The following is a 27,736-nucleotide window of genomic DNA, read 5'->3' on the forward strand; positions in this document are numbered from 1 at the left end:
TTTTGAAATTTCTTCTTCTTTGTCTTTCCTTCAAATGTCCCTTTCCAGTCAACTTCGGCCAGTTTCCCTTCCATGCCATTGCAATATCCTTTATTCCATTGAAATTCCACACATTAGATTTTATTTTCCCTCTCAAATATCAATATGAACTCGATCATATTGCGATCACTGTTCCCTAATGGTTCCTTAACCTTGTGCTCTCTTACCACCTCCAATCATTGCATAACACCCAATCCAGCACAGCCGATCCGCTAGTTGGCTCAGCAACAAACGGTTTCTAAAATGCTATCCCTTAAACATTCTACAAATTCTCTCTCGAGGTGCAGTACTGACCCAGTTTTCCCAATCCATTTTCATGTTAAAATCCCCAACGATTATCATGACATTGCCTTTCTGACATGAGTCTTCTATCTCCTGCTGTAATTTGTAAACCACATTCCGGCTGCTGTTTGGAGGCCTGTATACAACTGCCATTAATGTCCTTTTACCCTTGCTATTTCTTAACTCAACCCATGGAGACTCTACGCCTTCCAATCCTATGTCACCTCTTTCCAATGATTTAATATTATTTCTTTTACACAGAGCTACAGCACCCCCTCTGCCTACTAACCTATCTTTCCGATATACCTTATATCCTTGGAGGTTCAGATCCCGATGGCAGCCATCCCTTAACCAAGTTTCAGAGATAACCTCAACGTCATATTGGCCAATCTGCAGCTGAATTGTCAGATCGTCCATTCTATGCACTCATCCTACTTAACATTGACCTGTTCAAGCATATCAGCCTGTTATAGTTGTGCTCACATTTGTCAAGGTCTTTCTGAATCATGAATACTGAGAGAAATATTCATTAAGGACCTTTCCTACCTCTCCTTCACCAGGCTCTGTTATTCCTGAGCAGTCCTGTCGTGACACATGTCATCCTTCAGTTCCCCACATCCGTGGAAAACACCTTGGATATTTAGTCTCCTTGCTGGCGATATTTTTACCCTGTCTGATCGTAGATCCCATGCTCTCTAACGGTAGGAATGCGTTTCTCAGCGCATCTGTGCCACCGGCTCTCCACACTCAGCCGGCCAAGCACTGCCAATTTTTGGGGCCGGTTCTCTGCTGATGAGGACGATCCCGTCAATAAAGGGACAGCGGTTGCACTCAGGAAGTTTCCCCTCACCTTTCTCTTACACCTTTCAGTGCGGAGATCTGGTTCGTTGCCACTGGCAGAGCGGATTGCCCACGCATGTGAGGACGACGGAAATCGCTTTGGATCCCCCCACCTTGCTTCGTATCAATCACCTCTTTCGGCACGCACTCCGCTAATAACGCATTCCCATACCATTATTCAGTAATCAAAGCACTGGCCTATTCACCCAGCCTGGCCTCGGCACCCGATAACCAACACGTGACCGATCATCACCGACCCCCACAGTAACCGCAATGTGGCTGGCTGAGGAGCCCAGTTCTAGGACTTCCGGCCACCATGATCCTCCACTGACCCAAGAACATCGGGCCGCGTTGATAAGCGAAGCAGCCTTAAGAAAACTTTGTCCATGTTGGTGTGGGGCGCCGCGTCACGGTGAACATTCAGATGAGTCCTTCCCCGGGCTCTTTTGCATTCCTGGTGAAAGAGTGAGATCGGAAATACATCAAAAACCGCGGGCCACGCAGGTTGACGCTTGGGGTTGGAGGGGATGTCTGTGTCTCCTCGGGGAACGCACTGGGGAAGATGAAGGCCACAGGCCACTTCTGTCTGGCCGCACGGGTTGTCAGCGCTGGAGCGTTACAGACACTGGGCAGAACAGGCAGTGGACGTTCGATATGATCCACCTCCTGTCTCCATGTAACTGCAATAATTCTCCTGTGCTCTGATTATGGGAAGGGGTTAAAGTTTTCCGGTGTTCACACTCTCTGGTATCGGTACTGACTATACACTATCCCGCTGATCGCTGTCCCGCCGTCGTATAACCGTTAATCCATCCAGCTGCATGACTCAATAAAACTGACGCTGTTTGCATTAAACTGGTCTCCGTCTCTTGCTAAAAGCTCGCTGCCTTCGGTACCGGCGGGCCATTAGGAAGGTCTGTACAGCCCCACCGGACGCATAGAGCAGCCTGCTCCCAGAGCAGACAATGCAGTGGCCTGAAACAGCCCATCCCAATTCCCTCCCAATGCCGAGTCACTCTGAGGGAACTGCAAGCTGCTGGTGAAGCCGCCTGGTGTGTGAGGGTGAGGAAATGGTGCAGCACACCGACGCAGGGACTGTCACCAGTGGGATTACTCTCTTGGGTCCGATAGGCAAAACGAACTCCCGTCGGTATGATATCACTCGGCGTGGAAGTACTCTGGTCTGAAGCGATGGCTGAGCTGGGCAGACTGCAGGTGGGTGTTAGGCGGGTGACGGACCGGGTCTCCCCTACTCCGGGCAGACGGTTTTCCGACGCTTCTCCCCCTCCAATCCCAGGTCTGTAAATCACCGCGGGGCGCGTCACTGAACCCCTATCGCTCGGAGACAGTAACACCAGGGATGGAAGACATGGCAGTCGGGTGTGTGGGAATCAGGGACATTAATGGTCACGGTGGGGAGTGGAGCATTCACTGCAGGACAAGCAGAAGGATGCCGAGTGTGAGGGTGGGAGGAGGGATAAATGACTGGTCGGTGGAGAGAAACGTTTGACACCAAAGTAAGGGTCGTTGAGGGTGGGTAGAGGGTGGCATTTCTGGAGGTGACTATAGAGGTGACTCATGCGGGTAGATGGCTTTCAGAGAGAACGGCCATCGAGCTTTCGCAGGACGGGGGAAGGGGCGTGGATGAGAACGGATTCATCAGTAGGCTTAATATCACAGTCCGATGTTTGGAATTTGTTGTTTTACGGCAGTCGTTCAGTAAAATAAATGCTGAAATGTGTTCCTAAAATAAGTGTTTTAAGGTAAATATGTAGTTCTTAAACAGAGGGTAAATATTAAGGTAGTGTAGAGGGGTACATTGTCCATTTAGAAATCTGTTGCTGGAGGAAAATAAACTTCCTGAAACTTGGTGTGTGGGGCCTCAGACACCGTCAATTCTTCATTGACGGCAGCAATGAGAAGAGGGCATGTCCAGGATTGAATATCTTTAATGATGGATGCCCCATTTCTAATCATCTATTTTCGAAGATGCCTTCGATGTCTGAGAGGCTGGTTCCCGTGATGCACTTGGCTGAGATTTCTGCGGGTGTTTTTTAATATATATTTTCTGTGGAAATGATGGAAGTTCCGCCGGGTGATAATTGAAAGTTCAGGGAAGAGTTGCGGTTTTGGGAGGTTCGCCGCCCGTTAACACATGAGGGGCGCGGAAGTAAACGCAGACTGTAACCCTCAGTACACCGATTTCCCGACCAGTGGATGTCCTGTTTTTCCGTTTTCATGTCGCAACCTAACATTTCTCTTCAGTACCACTTTATCTTTTCTATCGATGTCATTGGTACTGATAGGTACCAAGACACCTAGCTGCCTACTGTTCCACGTCAGAATATTATGGTCCTGATCTGAGACATCCCTGATCCTGGCAGCTGAGAGTCAACATATCATCCAGGAGTCTCTATCGCGCCTACAGAATCTCGACTCTGCTCCTCGGACGTTTCAATCTCCTTCAAACCCTGTAGTCCTCTTCAATACTCTTCATTTGTGAGCAGCAGCCGCAGATTCAGTGCCAGAAACCGGGCCACAGCGACCCCTGCCCCTTTCTTGTAGGCAGTCATCAACGGTATTTACAGTGTCTTAATAGAGAGGGGAAAGGGCACAGAAAACTCCGCACTGGCTCCCGTTTCCTTTCCTTCTGCTGACAAAAACCCAGTTGCCTCCCTCCTGCAATCTAGAGACGCCGGCCTCCCTGCAGCTCCTACCTGTCCACAGTCGCTTTTGAGAGCCAAAATTCATCGAGCGACAGCGCCAGTTGCTTAATGTGTTCACGGGGGAGCCACAGCTCGATGTTTCTGATGCTAATTTGGTTATCCGGAAGACCATATCTGAAGCACGGAACAAAAGTCTGCCACTGGAGACATTCTCTCTGCGCCACTCTACCCTCATGGGCGAGGAATGAAAAATTAGGGAGAAAAAGAGAAATCGATCAGATAATTAGTTCACCTAAACCTGATCTCGCGAAGCCTGGTGATCCAAAGCCACTCCAAACACTGGCCCACTTGCAACAATGCCCTTTCCCAGAATGGCCGCCCCGCAAAATTATGCTATTTTAACTCAACGTTTCTGATGAATCCCGCTCAACTATTGGCCTCAGTCCAACTCCGAAAAGTTCTGTCTTTTAAAACTTGAGAGCGGACCTGATAGAAAAGATCACAGTCAAAATCTGAAATGCTCCCGCGAAGTTCCACCTTTTAAATCATGAACGCGCACCTGATTGTAATGGTAACTCAAAATTTTCACACCGTTTCGTAAAATCACCAACTTCAGCTTCTCCACTACCACATTACCTTGTTCTCGGCGACAGTCAGGGTTGGGAGGTGCTGTTCCGCACAGCATGTCTGGATAGAGAGATAGATGGAGATAGATAGGTAGATAGACAGACAGACAGACAGACAGACAGATAGATAGATAGACAGACAGACAGTCAGATAGATAGATAGGTAGATAGATAGATAGATAGACAGACAGATAGACAGACAGACAGACAGACAGACAGACAGACAGACAGACAGACAGACAGACAGACAGACAGACAGACAGATAGATAGATAGATAGGTGGATAGGTGGATACGTACATAAGCCGACAGAACCGCGTGTCAGGATTGCAGTGAGGCACTCTGGGATATTGCGGGCAAAGTGAGGCGAGAGGAGCCGTGGCCCCTCAATATTCCTGGATGCCTTACGACCATAAGGCCATGTGATGTAGAGGCAGAATTTGGCCATTCCGTCCAGCGAGACGACTTCGCAATTTGTTTCCCGCTGATCCATTACCCTTTCAGCCTCAGACTCGTGCCTTCTCCCCATCATCCTTTATATGTTTATAAACTCTTGTCTTGAATATTCTCAATTTCCAGCCGCCTGTGGCAACGCAGTCTAGAGGTTCATTTCTCAGCCTATATACAATCCTCTTCTTCTGCATTCTAAATAGTTGGCCCTGTGCTCTGAGGTTTCATCTTCTGGTCCGAAATTCCCCCAGCGCGGGAACGTCCTCGCCAGATAAACTCCATCGAGTCCTCTTAGCATCTGACAGGTCTAATGGCTCCATGTATTATCAGAGAATGAACATCCTGAAATTCTTGCTCTTCGCATACATCCTCGAAACAGAAGAAAACCCTGGAAAAATAATGAACCACGAAAAATATCACCAGCCCCATCTCCCGCCCCCACCCCCTCACTTGCTCCTTCAGGAAGCATCAGGGCTGACCACCCAACAAACAAACAAGTAACAGCAAACCCCACGAAGAGTGACGGAGGTCAGCAAACCTATTAATCACCTGGTAATATCGGCATGTCTCATGTTCTCAATCTTACAAACAGAGAGAGGTTTCACCCCTTTCCACAGAGAGAGAAGAATAAAACAAACGTCACGTATCAGGATTTTCTGAGGATTTGAGGGCCAGCGTTAGAGAGAATAATTCAATAGATTTAGTCTCAACATTTTCATATGATATAATCTGACCCTTCTGAATCATTTTTTTAAACTTAAATTATATGATTAGAGGAGTGAAGTTGACGGCATTACTGAATGTGTCTGATACAAGATATTGGTCGAGCCCTGTTTTGTTCTTTTTTGGGGATTTTTTTGTTCATATATATTTTTTTCTTTTTATTTCTTTTTTTAATGACTAATTTCATTATGAGTTTTGAAGTCTTTTATATCTATGTTACTTAAAATCCGTTTTGTATTTGCTGATTAAGATTATTCCAATAACTTTGTACCAACTTTGTTATTAAGTTTATAATTTTGAAAATTAATAAAAATATTTTAAAAGATTTAGTCTCATCCAAACTGAGGCTTTTCTTCCTCAGGTAAGGTGGCACTGAAACAAGTAATCGTAGACTAATGGATAAAGTTGAAATATTTAAGCGGAACATGAGAGGAAACATCTTCACGGAGGGGTCAGTGGGAGTCTGGAATGAGCTGTAAGAAACAGTAGTAAATGCAAGTTGAATATCAACATTCAGAAGACCCGCTGATGGGTACATGGATGTGAATGGAATGAAAGCGACGGTTCTTGTGCAGGCAAATGGGACTGGGCCAGACAATATGCTGTCACAAATCAGAAGAGTGAGGCGGTATACTTATGTGTGTGGTGTTCGATAGCTCTACGTCCTAACCCAAAGCGTCCTTTCCAGTATCTTTCCAACCCCTGACGTGAAACTCACTCGTCTATATTTTCCTGCATTATCAATTCCACATCTTAATATTTATCACAGCTTTTCTGGGGTCTTGTTTGTGGCTGCAGAGAATGCAAATATACTGGTCTAGACCGCAGTAATCTCAACTCCTGCTTCTCGGAATAATATGCAGTAGAGCCCAGTGGGCCCTGAAAATTACCCAGCTCACTGCTCTTTAGCACTATCTCTTCATTGGCCCCGAGCTTCCAAAACGAATCAGTTTTGTTAAGTACAGCATAGGAAACGTTTCTTCACAGACTTTTACAGCAGGGAAAAGACCCTTCAGAGTGTATGCCATTACGATCTAGATGTACATTCAAACTAATTCATGTCCCAGAAGTGCTGGGTCAAAGGCAGGCAGATGTGACTAATTTAAATGGACAGCAGTACGGTATGGAACAGTTGGGCCGAAGATTCTTTGTCAACGCTGTAAAGGAAAGTTTCCTCCGAACAGTGACTCTATTCCTCTCAATAGATCCTGGCTGACCTGCCAAGTTTCTTCAACAGTTTCATTAATTTCTACTTAGTATTCTGTGCAAAGGATCTTTTGTGCTGTAAGACTGCAGAGAAGATTCATCATGAATGTGGGGGCTTGTTCCATAATACGATAAGACCATAGGACTTGGGTGTAGAATTATGCCATTCAGCTCATCTGGTCTGCTCCGCTGATCCTAGATCCCACACTGAATCCCTTACACCTTGCCATATCTTTGGATGCCCTAACCGATCAAGTAATGATCAACTTCTTGATTATACACAAAAATATAGACGGAAACTGTGCCTCCAACGAAGTCTGGGGCAGAGCGTTCCACAGATACACTACCCTCCGACTAACAAAATTCCTCCTTCCCTCTCACAAGTAAAGACGATGGAAATTCAAGTAAAAAGTGCTGGTAGATCTCAACATCGGTAAAAGTACAGTTGACGTCTTGGAACGAGACCAGTCAGCAGGACTGGAGAAAAAAAAGGTGAGGTGTAGATTTAAAAAGGGAAACACAGGGTTATAGGTGAAACCGTGAGAGGAAGGGTTGAAATAAATAGCTGCGGAAGCTGATTGGTGAAAGAGGTCCGGAGCTGGAGAAGTCTGGCAGGTGAGAATAGAAGAGCATGGAAGAAAGAAAATCAGGTTGAAGCCCCAAAGGGATGCGATTGGCGGGCAAGGAGATAAGGAGAGAGACGGAAAAGGGGATGGGGCTTGGTGAAGGTGGGTGGGAGTGCCATTACCGGAAGTTTGGGAAATCGTCTTCATGCAATTAGCTCGGAGGCTGCCCCGACGGAATATAAGGTGTTGTTCCTCCAACCTGAGTATAGCCTCGTCGCGATAGTCGAGGAAGCCACGGATTGACATATTGGAATGGAAATGGGAAGTGGCATGAAACTAGGTGACCAATGGTAGATATCGTTTCTTCTAGGACCATGCTGTAATAGAGTATCTTGTGAGCATGATGTAATGGCCCTGTGATGGTGTGGTGATGTAATTCTCCCGCCAGTGTGAGGTCACATGATGCAATTTTCCCGCCGGTGTGAAGTCACGTGATGGCCTGTTCCAACAGGTATAAACCGGGAAAACCTTGCTGTGACGCAAGAGTTTTGCGTTGGTTGGTTCGTCGGTGTTTAGTTTCTCTGCGTATTCGTCTCATGACGCAGTTTCACTTCAAAACGGAGATTTACTTCATATTTTAAGATGGAAAGGTTGCTGCTGGCAGTTTCACCAATCGCTGCCAGTCTTTGTTTGTAGCATCTTTGATTCGCCTTTACAGTCCAGTATTGGAGAGTGAAAACCTTACCAATGTACGGGAACCCGAACGACTGGGGAAAGTTGCTGTCGTTCGGTAGTTTTATAAAGGATCGACCTTATTGAATCTTCTTTCAACAATAGTGGCCTGCATCTGAGATAACATCTGCAAGAGCAGGAAAGTTTGGTGCAGTGTTCACCTTCCAGAGAAGAAGGTCAATTCCTTTAAACCGTTTTATTTTCCTTCGTTGCGAATCCTTCGTACAAGGCATATTTCTGCTGGGATCAGCAGTAACGTCACGTGTTCGAGGAATTCTGTACTTCAGGGAGGCCTCTCCTAATTGACTGCATAAATCACTCGAACTTTCCAATTTGCCACTTTAAGACTGTGTTCGCATTTACCACTGTAAGAACAATTCCAGAGTTTGGTGGTTTGTTAAATTGCCGTAGAGCAGTTTACTTCCGGTTAAGTTAGTCCTTTTTTTTTAATTTTCACTATTTTTGATCAGTCTTTAATAAATGTTTATGTTTGTTTATAAAAACCTGTCTCAATTCCATATCCATTGTTGTCGCCCACGTAACACTGGTCATACCTCCTCTTACTTTCCCGATTCTGCTTGGCGGCCGCCGCCCCAGCCTATTTCGTAAGCCCTTTTCAGCTCTCTCCTCATATCAGACATATACTTCAGATAAGACTTCGGCTGCACCTCACCCGCGTCAATCCCGAAAAAGAGGTCAATGGGCAGCCTCGCCTCACGCCCAACCATCAGATAACAGGGCGAATACCCAGTAGCTTTATTGCTTGTACAGTTGTAACAGTGAACCAAATGTCCAATATGTTGACTCCTTCATTTCTTTTTGCTGACCTCCAGAGTCCCGAGTATGTCTAACAAGGTCTGATTAAACCTCTCCGCCTGGGGACCGGCCTGCGGATAATAAGGCGTGGTCCTCGATTCCTCAACTCCCAGCATGCCCAGTAACTCATAGATGAGCTTACTCTCAAAGTACCGTCCCTGGCCACTATGTATCCGCCGGGGAAGGCCATAATGCAAGAAATACTCACCCATAACGCTTTTCCCACCGTAGTCGCCCTCTGGTCCTTGGTCGGAAGAGCCTGAGTATATCTGGTGTGGTGGTCCGTGATGACTGAGACATTCACCGTGTTGCTGGCATCGGGTTCTATAGACAGAAAATCCATACACACCAGGTTCAAGGGCCCTGCACTCTGCAAGAGTGAGAAAGGAAGAGCCTTCACTGGCAGTGTTTTCCGGCGTATGCAGCGAATACACGACTTGCAGTACTCTTAAAACTCCGACTTCATTCGACGCAAGTAACACCTGTCCTTGAGTAACCCATAGGTCTCCATCCTCAAATGTCTAGACTCATCGCGCAGTGACTTCAAGGCAATCTTCCGATACTTCTCAGGCAGGACCAACTGCCAACACCGAGATCGGTCCGGGGATGACGTTACCCGGTATAAAATTTGTTTCCTCAACTTCAACCAAGGCCACTCCCTCAGTAACGGAGGCACTGAAACGTGTTTCTTCTTCACCGCCCAGGCCATATCCCCCTTATCTACCGCGTATCAAACGATGCCAATGCCCGGACCATCTCGCTGAGCAGCAGCCACTTCCCCCGGACTCAATTCCAGCAGCTGCTTGGTCTTCAGAGCAGTCAGGTCACAGTAAACAGGGGGTAGGGCGTCGTCAGAAGCCCCCAGTGGGTCCACTGCGCGAACCGGCATCTCCTTTTCGTCGGCCTTCACAGTCATAGCGAACTGAAGCATGGCCTTCACCGCAGGGTCAGTAACGCTCTCCCACTCCTGGTCACTCTCTAGTTCCTGATGCACCCGTCGGGACAAAGCGTCGGCATCGACGTTCTGGCTCCCCGGCCGGTAGTTCAGGCTGAAATCATAAGACGACAAGGCCGCCAACCACCGATGGCCTGCAGCATCCAATTCGCGGACGTCAGGATGTAAAGTGACCATGTAACAACAGTCCGTCTTCATCTCAAACTTGGCCTCGTTGAGATAGTCACTCAGCTTATCGACCATGCCCATTTCAATGGTAGGAACTCCAAATTGTGGGCGATATAGTTCCTCTCGGAGGGCGACAAGCTCCGGATGACAAACGCTACAGGCCTCAACCGGCTACCCTGATCTTGATACAAGACGGTCCCTAATCCCTCTCGGCTGGCATCGGTGTGTAGTACATAAGGTAACCGGGGTTCCACAAAAGCCAGCACTGGCGCCTGGGTCAGCAACTCTTTCAGCAATTTAAAAGCCTCCTTACATTTTGCATCCCACCTCTGTCCGAAAGGTTCCGCTCGGTAAAGATAATCTCCGGTCTGCATTCCCCTTTTCCTTTTCTGCCCCAAGGGAGGGTAACCAGGTCGAAGCTGGTTCAAGGGGTGACTCACTTTGGCGTAGCCCTTCACGAATCTCCGGCTACGTTGTCATCGCTTCTATCTTAGCCGGGTATTAACTACTCCATTTCGCGAGATTATATGCCCAACATAGCTAACATACGTCTTGCAGAACTGGCACTTGTCCAGGGAGAGTTTTAACCCTTCCTCATTCAGTCGGCTTAGCATCTTCAGTAGCCTCGCTTTATGCTCTTCCAAGGTGTATCTAAATACTATCAAGTCATCCAAGTACACCAACACATCAAACAAATTCATATCCCCCACCTTCTTCCACATGACCCTCTGGAAAGTGACAGGGGCTTCCGATATGTCCTGGGGTATTCTTTCAAACCGGGAAAACCCCAGAGGGCATATAAATGCCGTCTTCTCTTTATCGGCATCGTTCATCGGGATCTGGTAGTATACACTCCTCAAATCCAGAACACTGAACCACTTCGCTCCACTGGGACAGGTCAGCGCATCTTCGACGCTCGGGACTGTATACTGGTCGGGGACAGTGCGCCGGTTTAGAGTCCTATTGTCCACACACATGCATCCCTTTCCGTTCTTCTTCCGGGCCATTACTATTGGAGATGCATAAGGGCTTCGTGATTCAGAGATGATCCCTGCTTCCTTCAACTTACGCAGGTGCTGGCGCACATTTTCCACATCGGCAAGGGACAATCGCCGCGACCTCTCTCTGATCGGCGTGTCCTCAGTCACCCGGATGGTGCGGCGAGTGCTCTTGAAACAACCCACATCGAAATCGCCAAGGGAAAAAACATCTTCCAGCTGCAACATCTTCTCCACCAGCCTCTTCTTCCAACCCGGCGACACCGGCGAGTTCCCAAAGTTAAAAGCCTCAGCAGTCAGCTTCTCTGTTTTCCAATCGTATCCCTCCAGCAGGCCTCAAGGGGGCGCTCGACATTACAGTTACCGGGAACAAATGTGCCAGCGGCAACCCTCTCTTAAAGGTGATTTCTCTCGTTGTGCTGTTCTGACAATCACAGCAATCCTGTTCGCCTGTACCACCGAGGGCCTCTGCACTTCGGGCCTGACCAGCACCCCAGCCGGAAATCTTTACTCCTCCTCGAGGTCCACTAAAAGGCCTCACCATCAAGCACACAGGGAAATCTGGGAGTTCCCATCACCCTCGCTACTTCCCTGGACCTTATTGCCTTAGGCTTCGACTGGGTGCACCACACAGTCCCTCGCTTACGTTCAGTATCCGGCCCAGGGTGGCTCCGCACTGCCACAAAAGCAGCTCGAAACATTGGGTGCACAGACCGGGTCTCGAAAAAGTTCTCACCCGCCCTTTCCTGGCAGGCCCCCATGAGCCTCCGCACCACAGGGTTGTTGGTCCCCACAAAAATTGAAGCACCCCCCGTCTCAACCGGGTCCGGACAAACCAGCACTAACGTCTCCCGAACTTCGGACAACCCCACATCGGCTACTGAAAACTCCAGTCTCTCTGACAAATACGCGTCATACGGATAATGACTAGCACTGACGCGCCAGTTCTCCAGTGCACTGAATGGGGTCACGGACAAATGCTTTAAACACTGGTTGTAAAACCAACGGTATAGTAACGCGACCTGCGACCCCGTACAGCGGCACGCTGGATCGGGGACCCATTACTCCTTCTGGAATCGGGTCTTTCACTTTCGGGGTTCCTTGGTACATCGCTGGGAACGTGTTCCCCCAGAGACACCAGACTGTTCCCTCACTGGGTCTGCTCTAAATTTCCCGACACCTCTCCCTGCTTGGATGCCCGGGGACTCCCCCTCGGAGGGATTCCCTGCTGCCCACATTTCTGCCGGAAGTGACGCTCTTCCCCACAGTTATAGCGCACCCCGTGCCACTCACATTCTCTCCAAAAACGTCCCTCTTTACCGCAGTTATAGCACACGCTAACGGCCATCCCTCTTCTCGCGGACCCCCCGCCACTCGCAGCCTTCTGACACAGTGAGAACTCTACACTCAAAAAAAATATATTTAAAAAAAACATAATAAAAGTCTAAGACTTGGAGACGATAAATGCATAAAATTCCAACAGAAACAAGGAACAGTCAAGCTTATTACATCATCCTGCAGTAGTTAAACTCATTCCGATTACTTACACAAGGATAATCAAGTGGAAATCATCATTCACGAAAATCTTGCTTTAAAACATAATCTTTTACTCCTCTTCCAGCATTAATCTGGGTTATATCCTGACCACGCAAGAGGATATAACGCTGCCTTCACAAACTTCAAGACTACTCTCACTGACGAATACGGAAGTAAAGTCATCATTAAGGACTTGCCCCACCTCGCCGACTCCAGCGCATGTTTTATCTTCTATCCCTGACCCGAACTATCCTCACTCTCTTCATCCTCTTCACAACGTCTTGGGGGTTTTCATAATCCTACTCGCCAAGACCTGGCCTTCTAATGACGGAGAGGGAAGTAGGAGTTAACAGAGAGGGGAAGGGAGGTGATGGTCACGAAGACGGGCTGGCAGGAGGCAGAGAAAGGATGCGGTTTGGGAAGGTGTGGGTTCGACGAGACTGGAATGGAGGGTTTAGCGAGACAGGAAGGGTTGAATTTTTCCGAAGGACTTTAGAATCGTGGAAATGCAAATCCCAGAGAGCCCTCGAGACAGTCAAGGTACGTAAGCCTTTTCTTCGACTCACGTTTCCCACCTTCCCTCATCCCATTCTCTCTCAACCCCCAGTGTCTATCACCCTCTCCAGTCTTTACATCTCTCGTCTTCCTGTTTCCCCCAGATATTTCCGCTCTATCTCGCCTCTAAATCAATCTTTCTCTACGCTCACAAACAAGAGGAAAGCTGCAGATGCTGGAAATCGGAATAACACACACAAAATTCTGCATGAACTCAGCATGCCAGGCAGCACCTATGGAGAAGAGTACAGTGGTTGTTTCGGACCGACATCCTTCGGAAGGAGTGGGGGAAAAGCTGAGGAGTAGATTTAAAAGGTGGGGGATGTGAGAGAGAAATACCAGTTGATAGGTGAACCCTGGAGGGGTAGGGATGAAGTAAGAAGCTGGGATGTTGATTGTTGAAAGAAGTTGGAGGCCCTCAGCAATTCTTTACCTTACAACCCCTCCCCACTTTTTGCTTTCCGCAGGGATCGCTCCCAACACGACTCCCTTGTCCATCCGCCCCTTCCCCTAATCTCCTCTGGCCACTTATCCTTGCAAGCGGATCAAGCACTACACCTGTCCATACATCTCCTCCCTCACTACCATTCAGGGCCTGAAACAGTACCTCCAGGTGAGGCAACATTTCGATTCTGTTGGATTTCGTTACTGTGTCCGTTGCGCCCGGTGTGGCCTCCTGCATATCGGTGACATGTAACATAGTCTGGGAGACTGCTTTGTTTAGTATCTACGCTCTCGTCGCCAGATCAAGCGAGATCTCCCAGTGGCCACCCATTTTAATTCGTCGTCCCATTCCCATCCCGATATGTCCATCTATGGCCCCCTCCACTGTTGCGATGAGGCCACACTTAGGCTGAAGGAACAAAACCTTGTATTGCGTTTGGATAGTCTCCAATCTGATCGCATGAACATCAATTTCTCAAACTTCTGGCAATGCCCACGGCCGGCTTTCACCATTCTCCATCCCCTTTCTTTAGGTCAGAGGAAATGTCAGGGGTAAGTTTTATATATATATATACTGAGAGTGGTGAGTGCGTGGAATGGGCTGCCGACAACCGTGCTGGTGGCGGAAGCGATGGCGCCTTTTAAGAGACTCCTGGATGGAGCTTGGAAAAAATAGAGGGTTATAGGTAAGCCTAGGTAGTTCTAAAGTAAGGACATGTTCGGCACAGCTTTGTGTACCGAAGGGCCTGTATTGTGCTGTCGGTTTTCTATGTTTCTGTATTTCTATGTTTCTATGTTTCCCCCCTTTCACCTTATCTCTTGCCAGCCCACTGCCTCCCTGTTGTGCTCCTGCCGTCTCTTTCATTCCTGAATATCCCGGTGTCACTATCACCGATCAACTTCCAGGCTCCTTACTGCAGCCCTCCCCATTCAGGTTTCACCTGTCACCCAGTGTTTCTCTCTCCCCGCACACCCCCCTACCTTTTAAATTCACTCCTCAGCACTTTTTACTCCAGTCTTGCCGAAGGGTTTCTGCCCGGAACGTCAACTGTACGTTTTCCCATAGATCTGCCTGGGCTGCTGAGCTCCTCCGGCATTTTGCATGTGTCTCTCTCCCGTTGTCAATCTCCCCACGCCCACTCTCCAACCCTGGTCCCTCATTGTGCCACCACCCCACCCCCTTCTCGCTATCCTCCCACTCTCTCTTATTCTTACTTTTCCCGAAGTCCCTAACTCCCAGTCGCTCTCTACCAATCCCTCCTGCTGTCTCTCTCAGTCCATTCTCCCACACTCCTTCCACTCTGTCTCTCGCCTTCAGTTTCTCTTTTCCCACTCTGTCACCCTCGACCATTCAAGCCCTGGTCTCTCTCACTCCGAATGTCCTCGTCCCTCTTTACCTTCTCTCTCTCCCCCAGTCTGTCTCTCCACAGTCTCGCTCTTTCTCTCACTCAGTTTATCTCTCTCTCTCCCTTAGTCTGTCGCCCTCTGCCCTTTATCCTCACCTAAACTCTCGCCCCTGTATCAGTCTCTGCTTTCCACACTTCCCGTCCCTCTCCCACGTTTCTCTCCCCAGTCTCTCTCTCATTCTCTCACCAATATCTCTGTCCCCCAGATTCTCTTTTCTCCAATTTTCGCTCACCCCAGTCTCTCTCTCTCTCTCTCTCTCTTTCCCTTCTCTCTCTGCACTGTCTCTCCCTTCACGGTCACTTCCCCATCCCTGTAGTGCTAAGCATTTCTCCACAACAGGTTTATCTAATGCGAAGCGCATGTGCAAGGCTTACTCTAAATTCGTGAAGACTGCTAATTCTCTTTTTTGTTTCATTCTTATACAAAAGACTGAAATAACAAATGAGTTGCTTTTATTACCGATTTGGTCTTGAATGCCGTCAGATCCTGACCTGCCCTAGCCTAGGGTGTTTTGGAAAACTACAGCGGAGATGGTTTTGCCCTTATCGAAGAGCAGGGAATCGAAAGGCCAGGAGGCAGCTGACGTTATATAAGGGATGCAGCGATGTGCCGGGGAACAATTGGGACATGAGTCAGCTCATGAGGGGATTCAGATGACAAAGTTTACTTGCAGTGAGACGACAGAAAGATGTTCAATTTGACAGAGTAGGCAATGACGTAACAGGGGAGTGGGACATGCACTTCGGAGTAATGGATTGAAGGTTTTTTTTTAACCGGAGGGAAAACTCAGGAAGACGAGATGGACATTGACTTATGAGTTCAACTTCCGGATGCCGGGACGGTTATTTCGGCTGTAACGAAAGTAAATTCAATGCTGGCTTGTATTTCAAGTGAGATCAAATTTAATTCCACTGATCGTGTGGGGCGTAAGTTCTCTGTACTTAAGAAAAAAAAAAGTTGAATAGTTCTTGATGTTCAGAGTGTTAACGGTTTCTGGGAGACGCGAGCAGACTGGGGTTGACAAACAGGTCACCCAGGAAAGAACGGCAGAGGAACTAATGACCCAATTATCCTTCGGTCCAATGGTCTTATCTCATGTCATTCGGCCGAGTTAATTAACAATGATCCCTTTTCTCAAAGTATTGATAAAGTGCCTAACGAGAGCTCCTACCGCGTTGCGTTCATTGAACGTCTTTCCTACCCGGTATAACACACCCTGGGAGTGTCCAAGGAAGAAAGGCGCCTTTCTCACAAGGACATCAATAGACCTTCAGAAATAGACTTTATGCAGATGCTAATTGGACCCTGGACAGTCATTGCTTGTGCGAGTAAACACACCACGATTTTGATGCCAGCTCATTGGACACCGTCAGTTGAAGTTAGGATATTTGTATACGTGGATGTGGCCTTTTCATAGTATGTTGGATGCAATCAGTTAAATCTTTTTGCGGCGCTGTCTCATCTCTCCCAGCACGTACCAGGCTCGATCAGATCACTGAGAATTCCGCCCGTTCACTTTGCGATGGAAAATTGACGGATGTGCATTTACTATACCCGCAGGATACATTGTCGGGAGGTGCAGCGGTGACGAGAGCGGGAGTGTGGTGAACAAATAAATCTAAACTTTGGATGAGTTTAATAACTGGTAGGAGGTGGATGTCGTGGGCTGCGGGCGCGGAAGGGTCCGTTCTCGTGCTGTGTCTCTCTCGGCCACTCAGCCAGTTTTATTCTCACGCTGCTACGTTCTCCAGTGACCGGCAGTGTTGCAGTGTCAAGATGGAACACACTGTGATTGCCAGGGAGACAAACTTAGATATTTTGTTTAATTAGTTTAACAATTGACGTGAGCGGATATTTCGCTGCGCTGATGAACTGCTCTCTGAACTTAGACTGAGTTACCCCAAAAATAAAAGTGTTTGTGCAGCAACTTAATATCATCAGCATGTCTCCTGACTGTTCAAGTATGTATTCTGAATAGTTGTAATTACTTGGATCCAATCGGGCAATGGTGAAGTAATGAAATTCGGCAACACTCACCGACCACAGGATGTTGAAGCTTCCGGAGATGGTGAGAAGTAAGATCACAGACCTCCTCCTGCTCTCCATCTCCGGGTCACTGCGGTTCTCCGCCTTGCTCTGACCCCTCAGCCCCTTACGGACACGACTAGTCACTAAAATGTGTCTGACTGTCATAGCGTTGAACAGGAGTATTAGCACGAACGGGAGTAATGGCGTTAGGACGGTAGAAAACCACCGATATCCCACCCCCCCGGGATCCGTATCGTGGCCCGGCTTTCGAATACAGTCCCAGGGCATATTGTTGATCACTTTCGCGGGACGATATATAAAGAAGTTAGACATATTTTTAAAACAGAGAAGGAAGCCGGTTGCTGTCAGAACCGCAGCTGCAGTTTTCCCGGTGCAATACTTCGTTTTCCACTTCGAGCAGCATATGGCGACAATCCGATCAAACGTAAAAGTGACGGTGAACCAGAAAGAACTTTCTGTTGCTGCCTCTCCCAGGACGGAGATCACACTGCACACGGGGGTGATGTCCAGGAAAGTCCCGGGGAAGTAATAATAACCGACCCGCCACAATATCACCGCAAACACGATGGTCAGTAGATCCGCCGCTGCCGTGGCCACCAGGTAGAGAGTGGTGCAGGTGGAGAGGCCGCACTTTCCCCGGGACAGGATCACCATCGCCACTAAATTCACTGGGAAACAAGCAAAGATAATAAATGAATTACTGTCTCTCTGCTCCACGGTCCTCAGGGTAGAGATAAGCTGGAAACTGAGAATAACCAAACTTTTCAGATAGCACATTTCTGGAGATTTAAAAATAGTAAAGTACAACTCGCAGATGCGTCAAAGGAGTGCGTGCTTGTTGAAAGGGTACTGTACTCGGTACTGGGAGAAGAGCAGGATCTGGGAAACAGGCATTGTCAACTGAACGCCGAGGGAGCTTTAGAGCGATTAATATAAAACGCCCACCATCAGGGATTTGATTGATGGGTAAAGCCTCGATACCTCGGCGAATTTCTCAGTGATAGTGATTCCCGCCACCTTTATTCTGGCGCTCCCCTTACACAACGAATCCTGCTACCTCCACCTCTGTCCATTTACAGGTTTCAAACTCGAAAGCGAATTTATTTCCCCTTTCTGCATGTCTTCGTCTCCTTCTCGACTCCCTTTTGCCACCGCCCACGGAAGCTTGGCCTCGCTTCTTTTTAACTTCTGTAAATTTGGCCCAGGTTCCTTCACGCCGTGTCAAGGTTAACCAATCAGGAAGTTTCAATATTCGCTTTCGAAGATTCTGCCTGGCTCTTTGAAACTTACAGTTATTTTGAATGTTCATGGATAACCATCTAATTTCCAAAGCAGTGACAATATAGGCACTTCAAAGCATCTGCCTCTTTTAAAGGTTGCTCCAATTTACTACAATATTATTCTAAATGCTTCGCTACTCATAGTTCCAGAGTGGAGTATTGCATGAGCTTTACTCTGTCGGACATTGACAAAACCGGTTGGGTTGACCTCTTAACTCGCTCTTCACTTCACAGGTCACGGGACGTGTCTGTGTGTGAGAGGGCGGCGAGGGGTGGAGGGGGCGGGGGACAGCCACTCTAAAACGCACACAGACCCGTATTTGAGTTTCGAAGCTCCCGGTGGTTCGAAGGCAACTCACAAGCGATTCGTAAACACAAAATACTCTGCAGATGCTGGGGTCTCCGCCAAAAACGTGTTGTGAGTGTAACTCTCAAGCGATGTCAACCGTTCTCCCCTGGATCTCACCGGTGATTCTTTTCCTACATTCCCTTCCAAATTGCAGCAAGCTCTTAAAACACAATGCAATACCTTTAAATTGGAACTTAAAACGTGTTCCATTATGGATCCGAAATAACAACAATAACCCGTAAAGGTGACGAGCGCTCTGTATTATCAGAATTTACTTTGAAAGCCGTTTTGCATCGATAAATCGAAACTGCCTGCTGTGAATCCACAAAATAAACCCCTAACCTGAAGTTTCCACTCTACATCTGTTTCAACTGTCGGTGTATTTCAGCTAAAGCCACGCGTTAAACTGCAAGGGAACGTCTGAATGAACACAGGGATAGTCGCAATGTCTGCACCACATTCACTAATACAACCGTGTCACAAGGTTTTCGATAACTGAACAAGTCCCGAAACCGCGCACAAACAACAGCAAATGTTAGTTCACCTGTGTTCTTACCAGGGACACCAATGACTGCAATGATCATGAAGTATCTCTTTCTCACACGGTAAAATGCTGTGTGATATTCAATCCGTCTTCCAGCTGCCCGCGATCTCGCTGAAGAATCTCTGAGCTGATGAATCTCCGCGGTCGTTAATTTATACTCGCTCCAGCACACCGAATATTCAATACTACACAAGGCTGACGTGTCTTCCAACAGCTGGAGTAAAAATAAACATGATGTCATTCAAGTAAAATCCCAATTGTGATGAGGTCTGGAGAGCTTGACAATAAGTCACAAAATCTCAAAGACAAAGAAATGACGATTGGAGAAGTTGTTGCGAAACACACTCAGGCTCACCTCTCGGTTTCATGATTGCTATTGCTGATCTTGTCCATTCCTATGCTGCATGGACTTTGTCATCGCAGACCAATGACATACGGTCAGTAGGGTGCTCCGTTTCACTTTGTGAATTGCCTCGGTTATAGATCTTGTTAAGGACGTGATTACGTTGCATCGGGAAATGGAACTATCAGATAGTAGCGGAGAATATGTAATTCTCTCCTTGAAGTGGGGGAGGAAGACGTGCTTCTCACAGACGTTTAAACTTTATTTCAAGTATTCAGTGGTGAAAGCATTTCCCGATGTCAGCTGAATCTAATACGAAAAGCATCAGCTAGGTGGAAGTGTAAGTTTGAGCGTCATTAGCATAAGGTGTCGGTGTAAGGAAATGACACAGAAATTAAATTGCAAACCTGCCGATCTAGGCTACTGCACTTCCGGTGTTCACAATTATGTCTCCACTACGTTAGAGAGGAAAACCAAACAAACGAGTTGAGTTTGAGTGTTCATTCCTCATGGTCACGTAGTTGGCCCTCAGCCCCTTGATTTTATCACATTTTAATTGTTTAACACTGACTTTTTATGTCTCTGACTGTGGCTTTCTCCAGTACTAGCTTTTTTCAAAATCTGTCATGTGACTCACGCTGGAATAAAATAGTGGGTATAAGATGCCTGAAGTTTATGGCCAAAGCAGGCCGATCTTTCGAAAGAAATAAAGAGGATGTTTGAGCTGAAGTGGCAAAAATGGCAGGCGAATCACACCTAGCAACTACTTACCAGAGTCCCCATTGTCTAAAGCGGCCGTGCTATAGCTGTAGAGCAAATGCTTGTCTGTTAACCCACGAGGTTTCCCGTATTCTCCACAAATATTCAAACAATAGCAAAGGAAACACCCCAAAAAAAAATAAGTTCCCCTCTACCACCACTCTGCTCCGTCTCGCGGATTTAGTCCTTACTCTTAATAATTTCTCCTTTGGCTCCCCCCACTTCCTCCAAACTAAAGGTGTAGCTATGGGCACCCGTATGGGTCCTAGCTATGCCTGCCTTTTTGTTGGCTTTGTGGAACAATCTATGTTCCGTGACTATTCTGGTATCTGTCCTCCACTTTTCCTTCGCTACATCGACGACTGCATTGGCGCTGCTTCCTGCACGCATGCTGAGCTCGTTGACTTTATTAACTTTGCCTCCAACTTTCATCCTGCCCTCAAGTTTACATGGTCCATTTCCGACACCTCCCTCCCCTTTCTAGATCTTTCTGTCTCTGTCTCTGGAGATAGCTTATCCACGGATGTCTACTATAAGCCTACTGACTCTCACAGCTATCTGGACTATTCCTCTTCTCACCCTGTCTCTTGCAAAAATGCCATCCCCTTCTCGCAATTCCTCCGTCTCCGCCGCATCTGCTCTCGGGACGAGGCTTTTCATTCCAGGACGAGGGAGATGTCCTCCTTTTTTAAAGGAAGGGGCTTCCCTTCCTCCACTATCAACTCTGCTCTCAAACGCATCTCCCCCATTTCACGCACATCTGCTCTCACTCCATCCTCCCGCCACCCCACTAGGAATAGGGTTCCCCTGGTCCTCACCTACCACCCCACCAGCCTCCGGGTCCAACATATTATTCTCCGTAACTTCCGCCACCTCCAACGGGATCCCACCACTAAGCACATCTTTCCCTCCCCCCCCCTCTGCATTCCACAAGGATCGCTCCCGACACGACTCCCTTGTCCATTCATCCCCCCCCCATCCCTCCCCACTGATCTCCCTCCTGGCACTTATCCTTGTAAGCGGAACAAGTGCTACACATGCCCTTACACTTCCTCCCTTACCACCATTCAGGGCCCCAAACAGTCCTTCCAGGTGAGGCAACACTTCACCTGTGAGTCGACTGGGGTGATATACTGCGTCCGGTGCTCCCGATGTGGCCTTTTATATATTGGCGAGACCCGAACGCAGACTGGGAGACCGCTTTGCTGAACATCTACGCTCTGTCCGCCAGAGAAAACAGGATCTCCCAGTGGCCACACATTTTAATTCCACATCCTATTCCCATTCTGACATGTCTATCCACGGCCTCCTCTACTGTAAAGATGGAGCTACACTCAGGTTGGAGGAACAAAACCTTATATTCCGTCTGGGTAGCCTCCAAACTGATGGCATGAACATCGACTTCTCTAACTTCCGCTGATGCCCCACCTCCCCCTCGTACCCCATCCATTATTTATTTTTATACATAATTTCTTTCGCTCACTCTCCTTTTCTCCCTCTGTCCCTCTGAGTATACCCTTTGCTCATCCTCTGGGTTCTCCCTCCAACCCTTGTTTTTCTCCCCGGACCTCCGGTCCCATGATTCTCTCATATCCCCTTTGCCAATCACCTGTCCATCTCTTGGCTCCATCCCTCCCACTCCTGTCTTCTCCTATCATTTTGGATCTCCCCTTCCCCGTCCCACTTTGAAATCTTTTACTAGCTCTTCCTTCAGTTAGTCCTGACGAAGGGTCTCGGCCTGAAACGTCGACTGTACCTCTCCCTAGAGGTGCTGCCTGCCCTGCTGCGTTTACCAGCAACTTTTATGTGTGTTGCAAGAAAAAAAGGATACGCTACAGAGGCGTTCTTCTTGATACAAATGTAATCCCTGTTTTTCCGTCTTTGTATCATCCGTTTCTGCTTGGTCTCCGCCTGTACTACTGAAATCCCCCATTTCCATCTTTTGGCTTATCAGATCAGTCTTTTAAGTTTCAATTTCTTCCAGTCAAACTGTACGGCTACATTCTCCTAAATCTGTGACCCTGGCTATTTATTTTGTCATTTCCAACTGAAACTCGTTCTAATGGCCCAGCCAGGTCAGCTGAACAGTGTCCCCAGACCACCAGGTCGCAGTCTGTTCCTTCTAAAGCCTGTTACTTTTCACATCTCTTATCTGAAATGGTCTCAGATTTGCCAGATCATCAGAAAATAAAACATTTGTTTTTACTGATTTGCATATTATTGTGCCTTCTGGAGAACACGTTCTATCTATCGGTCTGTCTATCTGTCTATCTATCTATCTATCTATCTATTCTATCCACTGGAGATACCTGCATGTGCTGGTTGTAAGGTGTCAGAGCGAGTAGACTTGACAGACAGACAGAAGCTCGGGAGAGTTCCTTAGTAAGCTATTTTGGGGAAGCTCATATGTGAAATGCGTGGGACGTTTAATTTCAATCTGACCTGAACATGACAACCCCATCATTGCAGGGACCAGAATGGCGAACATTCATTGCTTTCCCTTTGCTGCAGATACCGTATAAGATTTTTTTGTCAGATACGTGGGGCCGCCATTTATTACAATGTTTAATTTCAGTTCGAAAAAAAAACTACAAAATTAATTGCGCTAGCTGGACTTTACTATTCTGCTCGATGCTTGCTTCAAGAGATGTTTGGATAAGTACACGGATGGGAACGGTACTGAGGTTATGGTCCAGATGAGGGTCAATGAAACGAGGCCACAAGGGCGGACAAGATGGGCCATCGGACCCATTTAGTGTTGTCGTGCTCTATAACTCTGTGAATCTAAATACAATGCAGCGTCTGCTTTCCGAACTACCAACTGCACGTCAGTAGGTTCTGAGTCACAGATTGTCATCATTCTGTATTTCCTGCGGATAAGAAGTACTTCACATATCTTTCTGAGCAGTGGACCTGGACTGATCGCTTCATCTTACTCAACTAGTTTGCTTATAACCTACTGAAGCCTCTTGAAAATGTTGTCATATGAAACAGAATCAACCTGTCTCATGAACATGATTGGAAATATTGCATTAGTCACGTTGTTGATATAGATTGGCAACGATTGGGGATCAGCGCGGTTCCAGACACAGTACTTAGAACATAGAATAGTACGGCACAGGACAGGCCCTTCGCACCACAATTTTTGACGAACCTTAAACCCTACCTACTATATAACACCACCTCAAATTCTTCCTAGCGGTCTAGCAGAACATAGCTGTCTAGCAGTCTCTTAAATGTCACTAGTGTATCTGCCTGCCGCACTGACTCAGGCAGCGTCTCAAACACACCCTGTCATGTTGCAGACACCAGATGCCCATCTCACAAGCTTCACACCTGTACTCAGTCCATACCCCTCCTACATTGTCGTGCTCTTCGCTTTCTGTAGACCACTCCATGTATTTTGAGTTCAGAATGTTTCTTCTTCGTTTAACTTCTATCGCCTGGTTATCTGGGTTACTGTCGTCTGTTGTCAACTTGAACCAGTCGTCCCCCTTCAATAAAAAGGCAGTTTTCGCCCAGAGAACTGCCGTCCCCTTTTTTCCCTTCTATTCTCTGTAAGACATGAAATCCGTTGTACGTGAAAATCCCTTGAGATCAGAAGGTTTTGTGAAGCACAAACCCGCCTGTTTGGCATCAACAATCATTCAAAGATGAAGTAACGTAGATCCCGGTTCTTCTCAATTCTGAAAATGGTTGCGAACAACTGAACCTCGTAACGACGTCTGCATGATTTCATGCATTAAATTGCTCCCACATGCTTGACTGATTAGATAGTTACATTAACCTATAGACAGGCTAGCGCTATTGACATCAGCTGATCTGGGGTTGAGAGGGTGAACAGCTTTAGGTTCCTCACATGAATATCACCGAATATCTCAAGTGGTCTGTACATACCAGCTGTGGAATGAAAAACAGCCTCTTTCACCTCAAACGGTTGAAGAAATTTGGTATCTGGTCCCAAATCCTAAGAACTTTCTATAGAGGCACATTTCAGAGCATCCTGACTGCCTTCTCCAAGAGGGAGCGGGAGAGGGAAGACAACGAAAGCGATTTAAAATCCACCAACCTCCTTCTGCTTAAATAGGTTCATGTTCTCCTGTAAATGATGCATAATTTATATTAGTTCAACTTAATGTCATTTATCTCTGTCAGGTATGCAATGCAATATGCAGCTGCTTGAAATGCGAATGTTCATGGCATTTACACCTCTGGGTGCCTCTGAAAGTAAAGCTGAACCCGAACTCAACAGTGGAGTCTCATATTCTTCGTAAATTCAGGAGACAAAGCAATGTTTCTGCCCAGGATTAAACTGGGGACCTTCCGCGTGTGAAGCGAACGTGATAACCACTACACCACAGAATCCGTGCAGAGCGGCCAGTGATCTGAGCTGTTGAGAAATGGCACGAACACCCCTTCCCCAGTCCGCGGTCAAGAGGTTGTCTGGAGGAAGACGGGACGGAGTCGGGGCATGCGGATCAGAAAAAATCGGAGCGGATGGGGATTTTGTGAATTCTTCTGGGTTTCTGGCCTGTAGGGTGACGAATCTCAAGGTTGTATAATGTGTATACGTTAATAATAAATGTACTTTGAATTTTGTATCGTCTCCACTGCAGGTTCCCGTACTTCAATGTAATAATGCCCATTTCTGGTCGGTCTAACTCACGTAACCGTGTGGTTTACCGGAGAAATCCTGAAGTTCAGCCTATGTCAGGGTTCTGTAAGATGAGCTTTGATTTTGGCCCCCAAGTGTTTGCGACGTGGCGGCACCAAACTTCACTGCACTCTGACCTCGGGTTGGACGGCTTCACTGACCAACTGGAAATTTGTCACAGTGATCGCAAGTCTATTTTCACTGTTTTAATATCAAGGATAGCAGTTGAAAATCTTCAAGCTGCATTGGAATTATGATCATTGTATTTTTAATCGACGCCAGCGAATCAGCATTTATAACGTGAATGGAATGTGGAAATAACTCCGCCCAAAACGAGATAAATCCTGCACAGTGGAGTCCCCGGTTCAGTCCTGGGCAGAAGCATATTTGGACTCCAGTGTTTGGGGTGAACTTGAGACTCAACTTGTTAGTTCGCGTTCAAGTTGTTTTTTTTTTGTCATTGACATCCAGGGTGTAAATACTATGGACATTCGCCTTTCCAGCGGCAGCACATTATATTTCAAACCTGAGAAAGATAAATTACAGAAAGCTGAATTTAAATATATATATATATATAATTTACAGGAGAACATGAACAGATATAAACGTAAGCGGGTTCGTAGATGACCGAGATTGCAGGACCCAGAATGCACTTCCTCATCGCACATTTCGGACTCAATGTTCAAATGCTCCACCACACGTTCCAACAAGTATTAAATTTATATCATATATACAGTGACATGCATACAGTACGCTTCTGTGGAGTGTTGGTCAAGGTGCGACATGTAACAGGTAACAGAACTGCTTGCATTTGTAAAGCAAAAATTAAAACATCTTCGGTACTCTCGCTTCCACCGGTGTCCACACGGTGGCGCTCCAGCCCACGAGCTAAATTGAACGGCGCCTTTCAAATTTCTCACCGCAGTCTGTCTCGTCCGTTCTCTTCACCGCGGATTATAAATTAATTAAAGTCAGTGACTGAACCATGTGCCGATACATTTATGGACAGCAGGAAGTGTTACCAGCCAGAATTACTTGTGGGATGATGCCAGCTGTAGAGTAATGGATCACGTCAAATACATCCACCGAGTCCACCCTCACAGCAGACAAGCCATCACACTGATATTTCAATAATGCTCATGTTCCAATCCGATCCGTCGGATCGCAAGCAGACCCGGACATCAACGGCCAATTAAACGACCTATTGTGATCGTGAATTATATTGGTTACAACAGCCTTCAGGAACGGAGTGCCAAGTCGATCGCATCAAAGGTCGCAGTGGAGGGAACACATTCGAGCCGGAAGGATCATACCATTGGAAACGAAATCTCAGCACGTCAGTAGAATCGGGGGTGTTGTCCTCTCTTTAACAGAGGATTGGTGAACACGGGACATGTGCAAATTAATATATAGTTCTTTCTTGAATTAATGCATCTTAATTTTGATAGAGAGGTTTGAGATGTCAGTATCTTGATACCATTTACGGTCATTGAGGCTACAATTAATATCTCTTTTGCACACTCACAACACGCTGGAGGAACTCAGCCGGTCGGGCAGCATCGGTGGAAACGAACAGTCAAAGTTTCGGGCCGAGACCCTTCGTCAGACCCGAAACGTTGACTGTTCGTTCCACGGATGCTGCCCGACTTGCTGAGTTCCTCCAGCGTGTTGTGCGTGTTGCTTTGACCCCGACATCTGCAGAGTACTTTGTGTTTATAATATCTTTTTTGTTCGCCTGTGCCTGAAACAATTCGCCGATGCAAGTAAACATTGAGTTTAATCGTTAGCACAACGAACCAAGGTGAGGTGCAATTAGCAGGAATTCTGCAGATGCTGGAAATTCAAGCAACACACATCAAAGTTTCTGGTGAACGCAGCAGGCCAGGCAGCATCTCTAGGAAGGGGTACAGTCGACGTTTCAGGCCGAGACCCTTCGTCAGGACTAACTGTTATTCCTGACGAAGGGTCTCGGCCTGAAACGTCGACTGTACCCCTTCCTAGAGATGCTGTCTGGCCTGCTGCGTTCACCAGCGACTTTCATGTGTGTTGCTTGAGGTGCAGTTAGAGTGTTTTTGAAACATGGCTTCAGGAAAGGTCTGGTTCGTTGCTTCAGCTTTTAGTTAATTGGATTGAGAAGACTGGAATGTGGGGGACACGTGATGCCTTGATTCAACAAAGAAACCACCTGTTCAGACACGTTCAGCAAAGGGAAGTGAGGCTACGCGTGTTGAACGAAAGAACCAAACAGGGAGAATGCTTGTAGCCCCGCGGGCACATGCCTTTTAGTGAATAAGGGAAGGTCTCCTGCAGCGCTTGTAAGCTCACGCTCTCTTTGCTCAGATCAAAATCAAAGGCGCATCGCCTCGAAGTTACATACAAATAATAAGCAGGGTGTCTTGAAGGCACACAATTAAATGTAACATATCAGTTGAATGCTCAGCTTGAGAAACGCCCAGTCACCTGGGCGTTGCAAGCATTAAAATCACAAGTGCTCTAGTTGAGGCTCGAACTCACAGCCTCGGCATTTCTCCGCCGTGTACTGCCATATAAGTACCGCGCGCTAACCGATTGCGCCACTAGAGCCCAGCGCTGCAAACACGTGCTTTTAAATATCTAGAAAGAAAATTAGAAGGAATTCATATATCATAGATCATACAGCATTGAAATATACGTGAAAGGCCGTTTGGCCCACAATGGATTACCGTACTAATTAAAAACAAGTCAAAAACATTCAAACTCGAATCCCTCTT

General features: G+C 47.2%; 2 non-coding genes across 2 annotated transcripts; both read right to left on the reverse strand.

Annotated features, from left to right (window-relative positions):
* Positions 1–24,624: 24,624 nt before the first annotated feature.
* trnav-cac (transfer RNA valine (anticodon CAC)) lies at positions 24,625–24,697 on the reverse strand. The gene has a single exon. It is a non-coding gene; the product is annotated as a tRNA-Val (tRNA).
* Positions 24,698–27,475: 2,778 nt separating this feature from the next.
* Positions 27,476–27,569, reverse strand: trnai-uau (transfer RNA isoleucine (anticodon UAU)). The gene is made up of 2 exons: positions 27,532–27,569; positions 27,476–27,511 (listed from the first exon to the last, which is right to left on the reverse strand). It is a non-coding gene; the product is annotated as a tRNA-Ile (tRNA).
* Between the last annotated feature and the right edge of the window lie 167 nt (positions 27,570–27,736).

The sequence above is a fragment of the Mobula birostris genome, chromosome 13 (assembly GCF_030028105.1).
Source record: "Mobula birostris isolate sMobBir1 chromosome 13, sMobBir1.hap1, whole genome shotgun sequence".
In the NCBI taxonomy this organism is placed as follows: domain Eukaryota; kingdom Metazoa; phylum Chordata; class Chondrichthyes; order Myliobatiformes; family Myliobatidae; genus Mobula; species Mobula birostris.